General features: G+C 43.0%; 1 pseudogene; it reads right to left on the reverse strand.

Moving 5' to 3' along the window:
- The window catches only part of LOC135217215 (serine/arginine repetitive matrix protein 2-like), a 199,472-nt pseudogene that overhangs the window by 76,354 nt on the left and 102,578 nt on the right, over positions 1-20,540 (reverse strand).

Below are 20,540 nucleotides of genomic sequence, written 5' to 3' on the forward strand. Positions count from 1 at the left end.
AAAATAAGAGAGAGAGCATTAGCTTCTCCCGACACAGAATCAGAGCCCGAAGGCAACACAGGTTTAGGAGATGCAAACTCTACAGGTGTTAATACAGGAGAGATATTAGCCTTACCTTGGTAGGAACCACTCCTGGAGGAAGACCTCCTGATCCTATCGCGTTCCAATTTAAGGCGATAGGACTCATATACTCTCCAATCATCATCGGTCAATCTCTCACATTCATTGCACCGATTATCCACCAAACAATTATGCCCCCTACAACTCATACATACTGTGTGGGGGTCTACCGATGCTTTCGGTAGCCTCACCTTACAATCAGTCCTCACACACACTCTGAAACTCACAGCACTTGATCCAGACATCACGTTTACAGAAAAGCCAATCCAAAGTCAAAAAACGGTGCCACTATCGCGCCATGCCAATCCAAACAATCCATTCAATACCAAAAATCCAATCAGATACTTAAAGCGAGTCAATTCCAAAAACAAAAAAAAAAAAAATCCTGAGCAGAGGTCTGTAACAGTTGTTTACCGACCGGCGACAGAAAAAATATGAATAGAAAATGGGAATGGTTCCTGATATCCGCCTCCCAGCGGCGGGAATGGGTACTACCACCTGGCCGCCCACTGCGTGTGCCGCGAGTTTTGAAATTCTGTCGGACTTCAGAAAATACAGCTATATATATATCTGTCAGGTAAGTGGCATGAACAAAAATTGGAAACTCCTAGTAGGCTGCAGGGAGTAACGATTAAATGCCCTTAAAATAAAAGACAATAGACCTATCGGTTGTCATCCAAAGAGGTAACTACAGCAAGCGTATATGACTTGAACCAACCAGTAGTAAAATAACGCAAGGCAAAATATGAAATTGTTATGATACAATAAAAGTTTGTTCATACTTACCTGGCAGACATAACTATAGCTGAATTCGGAAACACAGCTACATACATATCTGACAGGCAAGTTTATTGAACAAATCTTAGAGAATCGAAGCGGATAGCTCAAGCTTCTTATGTTATTGGACATAAGCGTTCATTGACGTAGTCTACAAGTCTATTACTTGTACGAGTCTGCGATTGATGAATGAGGGCTCTTCCGTCTTGTCAAAAAGAGGTTATCCGCTTACGCAATATAAAGTTATTGAGATGTTTGTCAATGAGAACTAACCCATTTACGGGACAAAGAGATATTTTGTCAATGAGGGGATACCCACTTACTTGACAAAACGATAGTATATTGTCAATGGGGGAAAGTCACTGAATTGACAAAACGTAATCCAGGAAGTCGAGCATATTATTTTTCCCATTCCCGTATCAATCGAGGAAGGGGCAAGAATCCTGATAAGAGACTGGTAGACCGGCAGCCCGGACCATTGAGATACAACGAACGAGATACCGACTGTAACCCCTACTGGTATTTAGGAGTAGACTTGTAAACTGCGAAACTGACCGTCTGCCGAAAATATATGGGTGGCTTACTTAACAAGCACCACTAATTGCTCGTTAGATTTTGGGTCTAGATCCAATATATGAGATACCAGATGAAACTAATATATAATATATCTGCAGACTCTCCTGATTATAGAATGACCATTGACAGACATTTTGGAGGGTGGGTTCCCCCTGACAGACGCACTGAAAAGGGGGGGTTAATTGGATCTAGATCCAACTTAGGAGATACCGAGTAAAATTTACACTACAATAGCACTGCACATCCTAGAATACTGTGGTGGTAATGACAGACGTTTTAGTGGGTGGTTACCCCCTGACAGACGCCCCACAACGAGTGGGGAGGGGGAGGCAGGATCTGCATCCAACATTGGAGATACCAAGTAAAATTTGTACTACAATTGCACTGCACATCCTAGAATGCTGTGATGGTAATGCCAGACATTTTAGTGGGTGGTTACCCCCTGACAGACACCCCACAACGAGGTGGGGGGGAAGGGGAAGGGGAGGGGGAGACAGGATCTCCATCCAACATCGGAGACACCAAGTAAAATTTGTACTACAATAGCACTTGCACATCCTAGAATGCTGTGATGGTAATACCAGACATATTAGTGGGTGGTTACCCCCTGACAGACACCCCACAATGAGTGGGGAGGGGAGGGGAGACAGGAACTGCATCCAACATTGGAGATACCAATAGCACTTCATATCCTAGAATGCTGTGATGGTAATGACAGACATTTTAGTGGGTGGTTTTCCCCCTGACAGACACACCCTAACAGGTGGGCAGGGGGAAGGGCAAGCCCTGATAATGAATGTCTAGATTAGTATAGTGGGCTACTATTGACCCGTATTATACATTATCGTGATATATTTAATAAATATTTTTATCCTTTCTATATCCTTTGTATTTATCTAACACAGTGTTTCCCAACCTTTGACATTTGAGGAACCCCTGAGATAATTTTCCTCATCCCAAGGAACCCCAAAACACACACACACACACGCACGCACACACACACACACACACACACACACACACACACACACATATATATATATATATATTATATATATATATATATATATATATACATATATATATATATATATATATATACATATATATATATATATATACATATATATATATATATATATATATATATATATATATATATATATATATATATATATATATATATATATATATATATATATATATATATATATATATATGTAAGCATTTGCATTAATTACCATTAGTAAAACAGAGGGAAAAAAATCTCAAAATCTCGCGCGATATGTTACGATAAAATAAATTATAGGACTACGATTTTTCACGCCATGTTTAACGAAAAATATATACTTATAAATAACAAATAATTAAATAAAACATGAATTCGTACGGAACACCTGGCGATCGTTCACGGAACCCTAAGGTTCCACGGAACCCCGGTTGACGATGGCTGATCTAACACAAAAATAATTTATTTGTTTCATATAATAATTCAGTCATATTATTATTTTGTCAAGCAAGCAACTAACTTCAATTATATATAGTAGGGGAGCCCGGGGCTAGTTGGCTACAGGGGTAAGTTGGCATACTCAACATGACTTTAAAGTTTACCAATAGGAGGACTCTAATACATATACTGTGTAATTGCCAAGTGGTTCCTCAATTACAAGCAAAATTCTATAGAGATAGAACGTAGGAGCTCGAATTTATGAGACAATTCTTTATTTTGATGGTAGTAAGTAAATATTTTAATCTTTCTGTTATTTGCTATAACATCTATACATTCATAAAGATTAGTTTTCAATGATAGCATTAGTTTTCTTATGGTTTAAAGATTCTATAGCATTAAAATGATTAATTCAAGGTTTCTTGGTGTGGACTGTTAATCGTTTTTGTACCAAATGGTAGGGATGGGCAAGTTGGCTCAAAATAAATGGGGCAAGTTGGCACACGTTATTTGATAGCAATAGTAAGCCTATTTATTTATATAATTTACGTTTTGTTTCTGGATTTTTGGAAGGATAATGAGATTAGTGTCCTATCATTTCCTCCACATTTTTCTCACAAGTTGCAGCCCCTGGATTTTAGTGTTTATAGTCATCTGAAGAAATGTGTTAACAGGACATGTGATTCGTGGATGACTGGAAATCCGGGATCAAGTATGCCCATCTGTGACATTCCTGGTAAAGTTTCCTCGGCTTTACCTCTAGCTGTCACTTATTCTGATGTTTTCAATTGGTTTAGGATTGATGGAATTTCAACTCTGAATTACAGACAATTTCAAGATTTTGATTTTACGGGTGGTTATGTAACAGATCGAGAGATGTCCGAAAAGACACATGGGCTTCAGATCAGTCATCAGCGTGATACACAGTTTAAGAACTGCTCCTGTTGATTCAGAAGAAAGCTCAGCTGAAGAGAGCCTGCGTTTGGTAGCCAGGAGAAATGTATGTCCAGTGCAGGGCATATAACATGTGGGAGCATGAAGACTATGACGAGGATTTATTTCACACCTGCCACAATTACAACTAGATGATGATCTGAAGTAATACTAATGCCTTATATTTTGTATTTTGGAAATTCAGAGAGTATTTTTGCTATTTGATTTAAATGCAATGTAGTAATTTTCTTTTAATTATCATGTGCCAACTTACCCCATAATGTGTGCCAACAATTACCCCGTGGGGCAAAGTGGCACGAAAAATTATTTTTTTTCTAAAGCTTATTGTATCTTATGTTGAAAGCAAACAACAATTATTTTGCTCTATGATAAAGACGAATGTTAATATTTTTCAATGGCGGTAAGAATTTTGCAACAAGTTTGTTTTATATTCGCAATGACCAAAATTGTAAAAAGTGTGCCAACTAGCCCCGGTCTCCCCTACTCGCTTTAGCTTTGTATACGATATGAAAATTAATGTAGCGGTGGTTGGAAGACTGACACTATAAAGTAGCATATAAGTTCTTATCATTATAGAGTTATTGCTGTAAAATGTCTATGTACATAACATTTGTTAAATAGAGTTACGCACCCATTAAATAGATAGTAATACATATGTAAGTATATACGCTATAGTCCAGGGTACAGATCATAATAATTGTGCTACAGCCTACTCGTTTGTTTTTATCGAAGCAGGACTACCTTCTTTTGGTTTCAACTGACTTTCATGCTAATGAAATCATGGATACATTTTTTGTATTATCAGTTTTATGAATGAATATTGTTGTTACTATAGTCGATTTTTTTCGGCTTGGCGTAAAATTCCGTCAGACATAATACACCTGGCTGAGGAAGGACACAGAGGATCTCTGTTTTTTAAACAATAACTCTACACACCAAGTTATTTCGAACATTTCCATTCTCTCAAGAAGATTATGAATAAATACAAGAGCAAACTAGACAAAAAAAAAAAAAAAATAATCACCTTGCATTAATGTAAAGAACAAGAGAAATGAAAAATGAGTGCGATTGTCAATTTTTTCTATCGTTAATGTTTAATGCGTCAGTGTTTAGCGAATTGTTTAGGGTTTAGTGAGTATGCGTTTTCGTGAATGTTTATGAGTAAGTGTTTGATGAATGTTTAGGGTTTAGTGACTGTTTAATGTGTCAGTGTTCAATGAATGTTTACTGAGTCTTTAGGGTTTAGTGAATGTTTTGTGAATGTTTATTGAATGTTTATTGTGTAAGTATTCAGTGAATGTTTTGTCTTCAGGGTTTTAGTAAATGTTTTGTGAATGTCAAGTGAACGTTTTTTTGTTTAGTGAACGTCTTGTGAATGGTAGTGTTTAGTGAATATTTAGTGTGTAAGTATTCAGTAAGTGTTTAGGGTTTTAGTGAAAGTTTTGCGAATTTTAAGTGAGCGTTTAGTGAATGTTCTTGTGAATGTTAGTGTTTAGCAAATTTTTAGTATGTAAGTGTTTATTAAGTTTTTAATGAGTGATGTTCATTCACTGTTTAGTATTTAATAAGTATTTAGGGTTTGGTAAGCATTAGTATTAATGAGTGTTTGGGGTTAGTGACTGTTTAGTGTTTAATTAATGTTTAGGATTAAGTGAGTGTTTAGTGAATGTTTACCGAGTGTTTGGAGTATAATGAATATTTAGTAAATTTAGTATTTGAAGTGTTATTGAGCATTTGAGTGGTATAGTGAGTGCCTAGTGAGTGTTGGGTATTCAGAGTGTTATTGAGAGTGTGTGAGTGTATGTTAAGTGTGTGTGTGTGTGTGTGATAGTGAATGTATGCAAGTGTAGCTGCTTACTGAGTAAGTGCATTGTGAGTGTTGGTGGTTAGTGATTGTACATTACTGTTTAGTTAGTGCTTTGCTACCATATGCAAAGAAAGTCCTGTATTTACACAGGAACCATTTATGATTGACACTGCTTAGATCCAAGAGCAGATGCTTAGACCTGACCACAATGGTTGGAGAGCTTAGGTGTGTTTTCGTAAGGTAATTTTTTCTCTGTGAAATTGGGTCGAATAATAATAATAATAATAATAATATAGTAATAATAATAATAATAACTAATAATAATAATAATAATAATAATAAAGAAGTCACTCTCGGCAGGGAGATCGCTACTCCAGTGATTGACGCCCTATGCCTTGCCACAGCTGACATATTTGCACATTCGGTTGTCAAATTTTTATGACTGTTGGAGACGCATTATAAATCATATTAACAATGGTAAATGCATTGAACAAACGTGAGGATATAATATGATGTTAGTGCCTGTCTACTGGATATAATGAACAAATAAAGAAAAAAAATATTTCCGGGAGAAAATTAGCCGAATAATGGTCGTCAAAGCCAGCATCGATAGAATGTATTGAAACATATTACATAGGCTGCCTGTGGTGCGTGCCGGCGGGAAGTAAGAGACAAACGCACTCGGCTGGCTTTAAACATCAAATTGCGTATCATTTTTATTTAAGTTTAGATTTTCTTCCCTGAATATATATGGTACCTGATACTTGGTGATAGTGTACAGATAAATTTGAGTGAGGCCGCCGAAAATAACGTGGACTATTAGATAACTGACATGATATTATAGGCCAACTTAATTTGGGAGTCAGGAGCTCCAAGTTGTATGATCGTCAACTTCGGGAGGGGGAATAAAATGGGGGAAAATGTTTTAATCTTTATAGTTAGCTTATCCTGAACAATTTCATTCACATTTCCGTTTCCAGTAATTATTTGTGTTGTGATACATCATTTCTTTGTGAATGTGCGGGTGTTTAAAACGGCTCTTTATGATGGGACTTTGGTGTTAATCGAATTCCATATCCGATAAAAAAAGTTTCATTTTCATCCACACGAACCAACAGCAACTAAAGAACAATTCACTTATGGTAAGACACGTTGGGCTACGAACCTCGACATGGCTGCAGTGTCCTAACTATAGGCAAGAAAAGAAAATGACCAAAGACGCTATTAAAGCGAGAATACTTATCTTACATTTCTTTTTTTTAGAGGAACTGAGAGTGGCACCATATGACTGGTTTAATTATTGGCACAATATGACTGGTTTAATTATTCAAAAATGGGTCAGCACACATACTTGCAGCTGTTGCCAATTGTGACCCCTCCCATTCAGATAAAATACTTTGTGTGAAGTAATAACTCCAAACCAAAGGATAGTGCTAATATTATATATAGTATATAGTATATATATGTGTGTGTGTGTGTGGTGTGTGTGTGTGTGTGTGTGGTGATGTGTGTGTGAAACTATAGAAAGTAGACCAGTCTAGTAAGTGTCACACATAGTATTTATGTAGATGTGATGGAATTAATGAAGTGAAATATTCCATACTTTAATAGGAATTTTAAAAATAACTCCGGCAGTAATTCTTATCCTGAAACATCACAATATTTCTTGAATTTTTTGCCTTTTACATTTTATCAGGCTCACGATTTTCAGATACTTACCATATTTTCTAATATTAATATTGGCTATGATAGATTTTGAAATATTTCAAGGTGTCCCACCTCTCCCTCCCTCTCCCCCTCCCTACTCGTTGTGGGGTGTCTGCCAGAGGGTAACCACCCTTAAAATGTCTGTCATTACCACCACAGTACTCTAGGATGTGCAGTGCAGTGCTATTGTAGTACAAATTATACTTGGTATCTCCAATGTTGGATGCAGATCCTGGCTCCCCTCCCCCCGCCCCTCCCAAGTCGTTGTGGGGTGTCTGTCAGGGGGAAACCACCCACTAAAATATGTCATTAACCACCACAGTACTCTAGGAAGTCCAGTGCTATTGTAGTACAAATGTTTTACTTGGCACTATGATGTTGGATGGAGATCCTGTCTCCCCCTACCCTTCCCCCTTCCTCCCCCACTCGTTGTGGGGTGTCAGTCAGGGGTAACCACCCACTAAAATGTCTGGCATTACCATCACAGCATTCTAGGATGTGCAGTGCAATTGTAGTACAAATTTTACTTGGTATCTCCAATGTTGGATGCAGATCCTGCCTCCCCCTCCCCCTCCCCACTCGTTGTGGGGCGTCTGTCAGGGGGTAACCACCCACTAAAACGTCTGTCATTACCACCACAGTATTCTAGGATGTGCAGTGCTATTGTAGTGTAAATTTTACTCGGTATCTCCTAAGTTGGATCTAGATCCAATTAACCCCCCCTTTTCAGTGCGTCTGTCAGGGGGAACCCACCCTCCAAAATGTCTGTCACTGGTCATTCTATAATCAGGAGAGTCTGCAGATATATTATATATTGTTTCATCTGGTATCTCATATAGTGGATCTAGACCCAAAAATCTAACGAGCAATTAGTGGTGCTTGTTAAGTAAGCCACCCATATATTTTCGCAGACGGTCAGTTTCACAGTTTACAAAGTCTACTCCTAAATAACCAGTAGGGGTTACAGTCGGTATCTCGTTCGTTGTATCTCAACGGTCCGGGCTGCCGCTCTATGGGCTTTCGGCAGGTAGGACCCAGATGTTCATCTTCGGCAGCGTAGTCCTGAACTTAGGAACTAACAAAACAAAATCTAACATCTGAAAAGCCCTTTCAGATGGACTAAAAAGCTTGCAAACTTAAATTTATTAGCAGTATGGCAAAGGAAGTCCTGTCTTGCGCTTTCCTGAAGAGCGTCCTCTTGACGAGTGCTTTTGCAAGAATCCTACCGAACGTAGTCGAGCGTCATGACGTGCAGGACGTCGAGCTTTTACATAACCCGTAACTGACTTATCACAAAGTCTTGACTGCGGTAGAGCAAACGAGATCTTCCCTTGAGCTTTCCTTAACTCCATCCACCTTTGCGAAAAGCAATATTAATTGACAGAGACCTCTTGAATTCACGAAACCCGATGTCTTGCTGGGTTCGAGGACGAAGTTGCCTGTTCACTTTAAGCTTCCTCCGAAGCACTGCTTACTTCACATTCTTTGCAGGTGAGGTAGAAGGTATCACTGAAGGTAGAGGTAAAAATAAAAATTCAGGCAGGCCCCCATCTGAAACAAGAGCTTGAAGAGTTCCCAAAAGAAACGTTCAGCCAGGCGGCACACCTGGCGTGCGCTGGTGCATGCTCGGCGTCCACTGGTGCGCACTTGGCATCCACCCGCGAGCGCCTGGCGTCCATCCGAGCATCCCGTCCAAGCCGAGCGTCCAAAGAAGCGTGCAGAAAAGCGTCACGCTCCTGACAGGCGTCAAAACAAGCGAGAGAAACTGCCTTCAGGAAGAGCGAGATACAATCTGGAGAAAAATTCGACTGCACGAAGCAGTCTCGGGAGAAGGGTTGATCGTGTAAGAATACGAGGGGCCGCGGAACGCCTTCTTATTCTCACAGAACAAAGCTCGGACGTCAGCGCTCAAAAAGCGTCCTGCTACTACGACTTTCTTTTCGTATTTCTCGGTGGAAAAAAGACGTACACAGTTCAGGCGACGTTCGCCTTATTACTTCTCACTGAAACGCATGACGAGAGAGAGAGAGAGAAACGTGAAGCGGCCCTCCTCTATTAAAGCTTCTATTTAGAGGGCGCGAGTCCTTCCGAAAGCTCCAACCCCTGCGCGGGGAGGACACTTCGGAGGATGAGAAGCAATCCTTCAGGATTCGTGCAAATGCACGCACTTTGGCAGCCTGGGAGTATCTTCAGGTCTGCCGAAGGCACGTCAGATCGGTGGGGGTTCCTCGTAGCCCTCCTTCGGCTTTCGACATGCTCTCTCCCTGTTCCTGGGAGTCAAGCAGAGGTCCCGGCCTAGAGGCGAAATAAGGCCGATCTGACGCACCCTCCACTACACAAGGGGCACACTGCACTTAGCCACTTCACTTTTGCTCTCTAAAGCAAGCACTTTCGATTCTAAGTTACGAATCGAGAGAGTATCAGAGAAAGGGCAATACCCTCTCCAGACACTGTTTTAGGGCCCGAAGGCAACACTACAGGGTGTATCATTTACAGAAGTAGCACTCTTCACAACAATGAAGGAGAGCGAGCACCTCTCGCAGACATATTCATAGCCCGTAGGCCATACTACACTGTTAGGCAAAAATAAGTCTACAGGTAGATTAGCAGGTTCACTACCCTGACTTTTGCTTACTGATTAATTGCGTACATACGAATCATACTTCTTTATTACGGAATTAGACAACGTCTCCACCAAGAAGCAAGACCCAAACCCATCGTGCATACTAAGGGCGGATCTACCGAAGCTTTCGGTAGCCACACCCTATCTTTGCAGACAACACCCTCTGAAACTAGCCTAACTAGATTCAGATATCTTATGCAAAAATGAATCAAATTCAAATCAATTTAAGATAGCGTATGCCTAGCCACAAATCGAAGTAAATAAATCAAAAGACAATCAGGATACTTAGCGGCAATGAAGTTTCCAAAATCCTAAGACGGAGGTACTGAAAACAGGTGTTTCCAGTACAGGCGACAGAAAAATTATGAATAGAAAACGGGAATGGTTCCTGATACCCGCCTCCCAGCGGCGGGAATGGGTACTAACCACCTGGCCGACCACTGCGTGTGCCGGAAGTTTTTAAAATTCTGTCGGACTTCAGAAAATACAGCTATATATATATCTGACAGGTAAGTTTCATGAACAAAATATAAATTTTTAAGGATCGGTATGTGTTCCAAGCCCCAGCACTGTATCCGCTGATACGAAAGGACCTAGAGAGAAGCACTTCTCATAGGTAACTTTGACATCTTTAAGATAATGAGATGCGAAGACTGAATTACACCTCCAGAGTCGCATCTAAAATGTCTTTCATAGACATGTTTTTATGAAATGCTAAAGATGTGGCTACAGCTCTTACCTCATGAGCCTTCACTCGAAGAGTTCTTAAGGAGTCATCAGTGCATTTGTCATGAGCTTCAGTAATTATGCTCCTGACAAAAAATGCTAAGGCATTTTTGGACATGGGTCTCTTTGGATCCCGAACCGCGCACCATAGACTTTGTTTGCATCCTCCTAGTTCTTTCTTCTTCTTGAGATAGAACTTAAGAGCTCTTACCGGGCATAAAGATCTTTCTATTTCCTCTCCCACCAAGTTCGAAAGACCCTTCACTTCAAAAAACTCCTGGGCCAGGGTTTAGAAGGATTTTCGTTCTTGGCCAGAAACAGAGTCTGGAAAGAACAAATAGCTGAATCTTTCTTAAATCCCACTCGAGAATCAAGGGCGTGGATTTCACTCGTTCTTTTAGCTGTTGCTAAGGAAACAAGAAAATACATTTTCTCGTCAAATCCCTAAACGAGGCAAGGTGAGGAGGTTCAAATTTTTCTGATGAAAGGACTTTAAGCACCACATCCAGATTCCAGCTCGGAGTACGAGAAGATATGGATTTAGAGGTCTTGAATGATCTTATTAGGTCGTGAAGGTCCTTGTCTTCTGCTAAATTTAGGCCTCTGTTCCTAAAAACCGCAGAGAGCATACTTCGGTAGCCTTTAATAGTAGAAACCGATAACTGGGATTCCTCTCTAAGGAATATCAGAAAATTGGCAACGTTGGTCACAGAGGTATCGGAGGTGGTCAGCTTCTTCTTTCTACACCATCTCCTGAACACATCCCACTTTGATTGATAGACCCGAATAGTTGAGGATCTTCGGGCTCTAGCGATTGCTTTCGATAGTCGAAAGGCAGTCAGAGCGAGAGCAGGGAGGTTTTGATGATACCTCTCGAAGTGGGGTTGTTTGAGAAGATCTATCCTGTTTGGAAGAGATCTGGGAAAGTCCACTGTCCATTCCTGTACCTCTGTGAACCAATCTTGAGGGGGCCAAAACGGGGCGATGAGGGTTAGCCTCGTCCCTTTCGACGCCACAAACTTTTTCAGTACTACTCCTAGCAGTTTGAATGGGGGAAAGGCGTAGGCATCTAGGCCTGACCAATTCAACAGCATGGCATCCACCGCTATCGCTCTCGGATCTTCCACCGAGGAGCAGAAGTTCTCTATCCTCTTGGATAGGAAAGCAGCGAACAGGTCTATCTGTGGCCTGCCCCACAGGGACCACAGGCTCTGACACTCTTGATCCTGGAGAGTCCACTCTATGGGGAGAACTTGGTTTGTCCTGCTGAGTCTGTCCGCCCTCACATATTTCTCTCCTTTTACGAATCTCGTTAGGAGGGTAATGTTTCTCTCTTTTGCCCAAGATAACAGATCCCTCGTTATCTCGTAACGGGAAAACGAGTGAGTCCCCCCCCTGTTTTCTGATATAGGCCAACGCCGTGGTATTGTCTGCGTTGACCTGTACCACCTGATCTTTGACCTCCGGTTCGAAGAACTTCAGTGCTAGGAAAACTGCGTACAGTTCCTTGGCGTTTATATGCTAGGCTTCCTGTTCCTTCTTCCATCGGCCTGACACTTCCCTTACTCCTAGAGTCACTCCCCATCCCATCTCTGACGCGTCTGAGAATAAGATTTGGTCTGGGTTCCAAACCTCTAGAGGCATCCCCTCGTACTTCTCCAGAGGGATCAGCCACCACTTTAGGTGATTCTTCACCTCTAAGGGAATCGAGAAAGTGTCTGTTAGTTGCCCTTCTTTCCAATTCCACGTTCTTCTTAAGAAGAATTGAAGAGGGCGTAGGTGGAGTCTTCCTTGGGAAATGAACTGTTCTAGGGAGGAAAGAGTCCCCAGAAGGCTTAACCATTCCCTCGCTGAACTTCGTTCTTTCCCTAGGAAGTTCGAGACTTTCTGTAAGCCCCGAACGAGTCTTTCCTGGGAAGGAAAAGCCTGAAAACCCCGAGAATCCATCCGAATCCCCAGATAAACTAAGTTCTGGCTGGGGATCATCTGCGATTTCTCGAGGTTCACGAGTAATCCTAGAGATTGCGTTAGTTTCAATGTTACTTGCAGGTCCTCCATACATTGTTTCTCCGACTTGGCTCGGATGAGCCAATCATCGAGATACAGCGAGATGTTTATGCCTTTCAGATGAAGCCATCTGGCCACATTCCTCATCAGGTACGTAAATACCTGAGGAGCCGTGGAGAGGCCGAAGCACAAGGCCCTGAATTGGAAGATCTTTCCTTGTGTCATAAATCTGAGATACTTCCTCGACGATGGGTGAATTGGAACATGAAAGTAAGCATCCTGAAGGTCCAGGGAGACCATCCAATCTCCCGGACGCAGGGCTGAAAGAACCGAAGCAGAAGTCTCCATGGAGAATTTCTTCTTCTCCACGTATCGGTTCAGGATGCTCACACCTAGGACAGGTCTCCATCCCCCCGAAGCATTCGGGACTAAGAAAAGGCGGTTGTAAAACCCCGGGGAGTGCGGATCCTGCACTTCTTCTATTGCTTCTTTGTTCCTCATCGTTGCCACCGTCTGAAGAAGTGTCTCCCTCTGAACAGGGTCCTTGTACCTCGCCGACAATTCCTTTGGAGATGTTGACAAAGGTGGTTTGTCTAGGAAGGGTATGATGTATCCCTTCTCCAGAACAGACAAAGTCCAAGGGTTGGCTTCCCTCATGGCCCAGGCTCCTACAAACTTTAGGAGTCTGGCACCTACAGGTGTTTGGAGGACGTAGTTGCTACTTCGACTTTTTAAATGATCGGAAGGAAGACCTTCCTTGTTTGTCAGAAGCCTTTCTTTTCGTTGGGGGTCGAGCTGAGGTGCCTCGACGAAAGGGCACAATAGGAGTACGAGTTGTTTTCTTTACAATTGGTACTGCCGGTCTATTCTTTTTGGTAGATTGTACCAAAAGATCCTGCGTTGCCTTCTCAGATAGTGACCGTGAGATGTCCTTCACTAACTGAGAAGGGAACAAGTGATCCGACAGAGGAGCGTACAGTAGAGCTGACCTCTGGGAAGGAGATACCGCTTTGGTCAGGAAAGATCCAAACAGAGATCTCTTTTTCACTACTCCTGACCCAAAGAGAGATGCCAGTTCTCTCGAACCATCTTGTACTGCCTTATCCATGCACGATAAGATACTGTGCAAAACCTCGGGATCCAGAAAGTCTGGATCTCGGGTCTTTTTAGCCAGCACCCCAAGGGACCAATCCAGGAAATTGAAAACTTCCAAGACATGGAAAAGTCCCTTTAGGTGCTGATCTAACTCGGACATGCTCCAATAAGCCTTAGCCGAGTAAGAGAATGTCTTCTTGAAGACTCTACAAGGCTTGAAAAATCCACTTCTGCAGATGAAGGAAGCATCAGTACCATAGCTTCTTCCGTTCTTTACCAGATGCCTCTCCTACCTGCAAGTTTGGAGGGAGGAGAGCAATAAACCGTTTTTAAAGACTCTTTCTTAGAGCTCATCCACGTATTCAGTGACTGAAGAGCCTTCATGGATATTGCTGGCTTCATTTTCAAAAATGAAGAGGACTTCGGCGTCTTCGTACTAGAAAATAGTGATCTAGGAGAAGGAGGAGCTGCAGGGCTTTACGAATCTCCGAACTCTTGTAGGAGAAGCGAAGCTAAAACCTTTAGTTGGAAAGGCTTTCACTGGTCGAAATCTCTTCCTCCGACACATCTTCTAGTTCCAGATTAGTAGGGGAACGAGTTCTTTTGGAAGACTCTTTATCCGGGGATCTTGTTTCCCGGGGAGAAATACTCCTGGTCGGAGAGGGACTGCCGGACCTAGAAGTTTTCTTCTCTTGTACTTCCAACGAATTCTTCTGAGAGGTAGAAGTGGATACTGTCACTTTCGAAGGTCCAACCACTTTATCTGGAGTTCGACTTACTCTAATAGTCTTAAGCTTAGAAGGAGATCTACTTCCAAAAGAAAAATCACTGCTAGCTGACGTTCCGTGCCTGACAGGAGCCTCGCGCCTGGTAGGAGCTTTGCACAATCCTGGCTCTGCGCGCCTGATAGGCGCCTTGCGCCTGGTTGGCGCTTCTTGCTTAGATAGCGCCTCGCGCCTGGCTGGCGCCTCACTGAACTCTTTTCGCCTGGGAGAAACTTCGCTCTCATCTGAAGCTTCGCGCCTAACTTAAGTATGAATCTTGGCAGGTTTATGAAAGACTGAGGAGACTGAAGAATCGTTGTCCGATGAAGATACTTCTTTCGGAGGAACCTCATATAAGGAAGTTCTAGACTTCTTAATTGGTAGAAAAGAATCCTTTCTTCTGGGAGGATCTCTAAAGAGGACTCCAACGAGAGAAGCGATTGAATCCTGCATATCTCTTAAGATTCTCGTAGTTTCTTTGTTTGGGTCCAAAGGAGGGGAAGGAGAACGGTCCTTCTCAGGTTCCCACGAATCCGCAGGAGAAAGCAACAAACTTTTTGCCTTCTTATTATCCAATGGCAATTCCTCCGGAAACCGCTCAGGACTCGAGTTTAATCGAGATTCTTTCCAGCTCCTCTTCAGGGGGCGGGAAAGATCCGCAGATCTCCATCCACTCTTGGGAGATGAATTTTCCGATGAAGAGAAACACTCACGGAGAATGCTTTTTCTGTAGCGATCTCTGGCAGTCTGAGGTGTTACAAAATCTGCCGAAGAGACGTCTGACTGGTGGGGATTCTCCACAACCTCCGTACGGCTTTTGACATTCCTTCTCCTCTGGGCTTGGGAGCTTGAAAGAGGTCTAGGCCTGGGAGCGTTGTGGAGCCGATCAGATGCCCCCTCCACTACACTGGGGACACTTAAGTCACTACCCACTGCACTATTTATCTCACTATGCTTACCTTCTATAGCCGCCATTTTAAGTTCCATTTTCTTAAGGGCGGCTTTAAGATTTGCAATTTCCGATGTAGAATCCATAGGTTCTACAAGGGGTGTAGGCACTGAAATATTAGAAGGAGGAGCATTTATCAAAGGAGAAGAGGGTACAAAATTACTCACTAAATCGCTAGAAAAAGAGCTAGGCATGGTTTTGGAAGAAGACTTCCTCAACTGGTCTCTTTCTAACTTCTTCAAATAAGAAGTTAGAGACTTCCACCCTTCAGCACTTAAAACTCTCGCATTCATGACAAGTGTTATTGAAAGAGCATTCATACTTTCTACACACTTTACACACAGTGTGAGGATCAACCGAGGCTTTCGGCATTCTCACCTTGCAACCCTCATTCACACACATTCTCACAACACTTCCAGAGTCAGACATCATGAAGAAAAATCCAATCCAAATCCAAACAACGGTCCACAAAAGCGTATGCCAGTACAACGATCTAAATACGTCACCAAAAGGTCCAAAACGAAGATCAATTGCGATGCAAAAAACCAAATCCAGCCATAACCAACAACGTTGTTGCCGGTAGCGCCGACAGAGAAAATCTGATAGAAAACGGGAATGATTCCTATTCCTGCCACCCAGCGGCAGGGCGGTAGATCACCTGACCTACCTGTAGCGTGTGCGCAAAATTCGAATTTCTGTCGGGCGACGGAGTCTAATAGCTAAGTATATATCTGACAGGTAAGTTGAATGTATAAAAATGTCATTTTCACTTATATAACTTACCCGGTGGTTACATCTAGCTGATTGACACATTTAGGTGATGGGACAGTGGCAGCTAAAATAACAACTGTTGGAATTATCCGAAGATATAGGTTCCTTACCTTTAAAGACCGCTGACTCAGTGGTTACTGCCTCTGTAGTCTGCTGGCCTTTATTGTACCGACAGGATATATGGATCCGTGTGCCGGACACAATAATAAGTACTTGCCGTTGAGGACGTGACTAACGGACAAGACTATAATGCCCTTGCTCAGGGCGCAGTACAAATCACCAAAAAAACACAATGAAAAACGAGGGATCACCACACCCGGTTAAGAAATACACCAAGACATTAGAAGACTGAAAGATATCAAAAAAACTCCCTGTATCTTCAGACAACCTTAAAAATAAAAAATGACAATTTGTCGAAAATTGCATTTTTCCTAACTATACAAACCTGAGGTCCTTTAACAATAGGAAGGTAACTAGCGGCAGCTGGACGGTCGTAAGCTTCGAACAAGGTTTGAGAACGGTAGTTAACTGCTTGTCCGATCGTGTGCGCGCCCGCGCGCCCGAGAGGTGAAGAATCACTTTTGCTTTAGGCCCATGCAAAAAGTTGCAGAGTGAGGGGTGGCATGAGGTGGGACTATATGTAAAGGACCTCAGGTTTGTATAGTTAGGAAAAATGCAATTTTCGACAAATTGTCATTTGTTCCGATACGTAATACAAACCCTCGGTCCTTTAACAATAGGATGACTCACTTCTTGGTGGGAGGAATCTGAGTCTTTTTGGTGAACAGACTGGTGTTCGTCCAACCCTGGAGTGCCTCCCTCGTCGTATGAGCAAGGGAGGGATCCAAACCTCTGTCCGATTGATCGGGGTGTGCACCGCAGGATCAATGGTCAGACCTCTGGGCCAAGTACTAAGAGAGAGGCAAGCGTATCTCTTCGTACCAGCAAGCAAGAACTTGTTCCTGTTTGCAAGAGACAATCATAAAATGATGGGTTTGTCTCAAGTTGGCATCCACTTCCTCCCCCTTGTTGGAGGAAGTGGTGGATATTTACTCCTATACCTACTGAAAGGGATAGGATGGTGCTCCATTGAGTAGCTCACCTGCATCTCGTCCTTACCCAGCAGGGTAACGACCGTGTCCCTCTACCCAGAGGTAGAGGGAAGAAAAAGATGGGAAGAGGAGCCAGTCACACTCTCATTCACTCATCCATTCTTACGGTCACACCAGGACTCGATGCTGTTCAGCCTGCGAGGGTCTGGGTTAACTACTACAACGTGTTTGAGCAACCACCACGGTTCCCAGGAAAAAGATCCAAGGAACTGTGGGCAATATCCCGAAGGTAGAAGGAGGTGCATGCGGTTCGGTTGGACCAGGCCCCTGCCTTCACTACCTGCGCCACGGAGAAGTTCCTGCGGAACGCGAGAGAATGATGAAGAGGCGTCCACACTCATCCTGGGTGTCGAGTTTCTTCAGACAGCTCCGTCGCGCCTTCACAGGACAAAGCAGCATAGCCTTCGTATCGGAGGCGGTGAAGTCCATTAGGGAGGGTATTGTGAAGGACTCGAACCAATCGTCAGTTACCGAAGGGTTCTGAGTCTTCGCTACGAAAATCGGTACGAAATCGAGCGTCACAAATCCCTATCCCTTGTGCTTGACTTCTCAAGAGAAGTCATGCAGTTACCTAAGACGAAAAGAAGGGAATAGTCGTATGACCTATCCCTCTTCTCGACTTTGGTTATGTACAGTACTCATACTGGCAAGCTATTAAGACGAAGTAATGATTGCTCTGAAACAACCGAACTAAGTCCACAGCATAGTTCGTAACTGACCCGGCCGCTCTGACAGCTGCCGACTGACTGGTTCGGAATCGGTAGAGGCAAGTTGTCCAAGCATCCGGGTAAGTCACGTGACCTTCGCCCTTTAAAGAGTATGCTGAGAGACCAAAACAAATAATATATTTGTTAGTCACCGATGCCGGACGGCGCTGTGATGATTCTCTTAATGCATAAGCTCAAAAGGCGAAAGTCAATTGCCTTCAAAGACCGAGGTCCCTGATGGCAAGAAAATCTCATAGACGTTGAATCTCAGCTTAAGGAGAAACAACACTATGTGACGTTGAAGACGAAGGTGGTAAGCAATGAATGCAACCTACGTCTTCCAGCTGAATCGAGAGAAGGAATCTCAAGATTCTAAACCTGTGCTTACAAATGACTGAAAACGCTAACCGCCATTTCATTGCTGTCCGGTGTGCAATGAAAGCGGGGCGTTCTTCAGTAATGAAACACAGGGGAGAGCCACCTGAAGAACTGCTTCTCATGGGCTGAACGTTTGGAAGTAGAGCTGGCAGGTGTGGGAGTAGGCGATGTCTTTCAATACATCTGCTAATCCGGGGTGAACAATGCACACCTCCGAATAAAAGATATTTTAAGGACAAACTCAGATTCCGCAAAAATTATTCGCATTATCGAAGATTACGATGCAGCAAGAGACTATTACAGAATTCTGTTACCGTGCGGTAAACAGAAAAGATGAGAGTCGAATAGATATCTCTGTTTAAAATTCTCGCAATACCGAACACGATGAATACTACTAGCGTCACAGCAGTAGATGGTCATTCATGTATGCGAGAATCCCAGTTTAAATCAGACTTAAGTCCGTGATTGTTGGGCAGAGATACGGTTGGTATTCAATCAAAGCAGGTGAGAAAGACATAGCCAACCGTGCATCTCAAAGCGGCAGCTGGTACTGAAATGCCTCAGGCAATTCGATACGCAGTAGCTGTCGCTGACTCGTCATCCTGAGTTGCCAAGTAATCCTTTCCACGAAGGAATGCGTTCGGCTAGAACCACCGAGCATAAAAAGATATGCTCGAGCAATTATATTTATGCGAAACGAATTTCGGTAAATATAAAAGCTTAAATGGTGTTGCTGTGACAACACCATAAGTATATAAAATTGAAACTGGAAACTCCTGGGAGGTTGCAGGCAACCCCGAGTTGCAGTTCAATTAGAATACTCCTCGTCTAAGTCGCAATCCGTAGATTAACTAGAATATGCGCCTACCCCTCGACAATTCAACTGCTTAGGCAGAAATCATGTCGCGAGGTTAATATAACGTAGTATATTTGTAGGGGATTCTGAACAACGATCTCCATCCTAAATTCTTTCCTTCAAGAAAACAAAATAAGGACTGGAGATCGACCACCTTCGATCTCTATCAAAGAGAGTGAAGAAGTCTTCCTCGAAGGAAAGCTTCAATGGTGAACAGAATACTAAGACGATAGTTCAAGCCAAAAAATGACAATTTGTCCGAAAATTGCATTTTTTCCTAACTATACAACCTGAGGTCCTTTTACAATAGGAAGGTACTAGCGGCAGCTGGATAGGTCGTAAGCTTTCGAACAAGGGGTTCGGTAGTTAACTGCTTGTCGCGACTGGGAGGTAAACAAATCACTTTTGCTTTTGGCCCAAGCAAAAACTGCAGAGTGAGGGGTGGCATGAGGTGGGACTATGTGTAAAAGGACCTCAGGTTTGTATAGTTAGGAAAAATGCAATTTTGGACAAATTGTCATTTGTTCCGACACGGCATACAAACCTTCGGTCCTTTTACAATAGGAAGACTCACTTCTTGGTGGGAGGAATCTGAGTCTTTTGTGAACAGACTGGTGTTCGCCCAACCTTGGAATGCCTCCCTGGTCGTAAGAGCGAGGGAGGGATCCAAGCCTCTGTCCGATTGATCGGGGTGTGCACCGCAGGATCAATGGTCAGACCTCTGGACCAAGTACTAAGAGAGAGGCAAGCGTATCTCTTCGTACCAGCAAACAAGAACAAGTTCCTATTTGCAAGAGGCAACATAAAGTTATGGTTTGTCTCTTGTTGGCATCCCCTTCCCCCCCCTTGTAGGAGGAAGTGGTGGATATTCGCTCCCATCCCTAGTGAAAGGGATAGGATGGGGCTCTGTCGAGTAGCTCACCGGCATCTCGTCCTTATCCAGCAAGGTGATGACCGTATCCCTCTACCCACAGGTAGAGGGGGAGAAAAAGATAGGAAGAGAAGCCAGTCACTCTCTCATTCACTTATCTATTCTTACAGTCACACCAGGACTCGATGCTGTTCAGCCTGCTAGGGTCTGGGTTAGCTACACAACGTGTTGAGCAGCCACCACGGGTCCTAAGGAAAACGATCCAAGGACCTGTGGGCAATATCCAAAAGGTA

Source organism: Macrobrachium nipponense, chromosome 7 (assembly GCF_015104395.2).
Source record: "Macrobrachium nipponense isolate FS-2020 chromosome 7, ASM1510439v2, whole genome shotgun sequence".
Classification (NCBI taxonomy): domain Eukaryota; kingdom Metazoa; phylum Arthropoda; class Malacostraca; order Decapoda; family Palaemonidae; genus Macrobrachium; species Macrobrachium nipponense.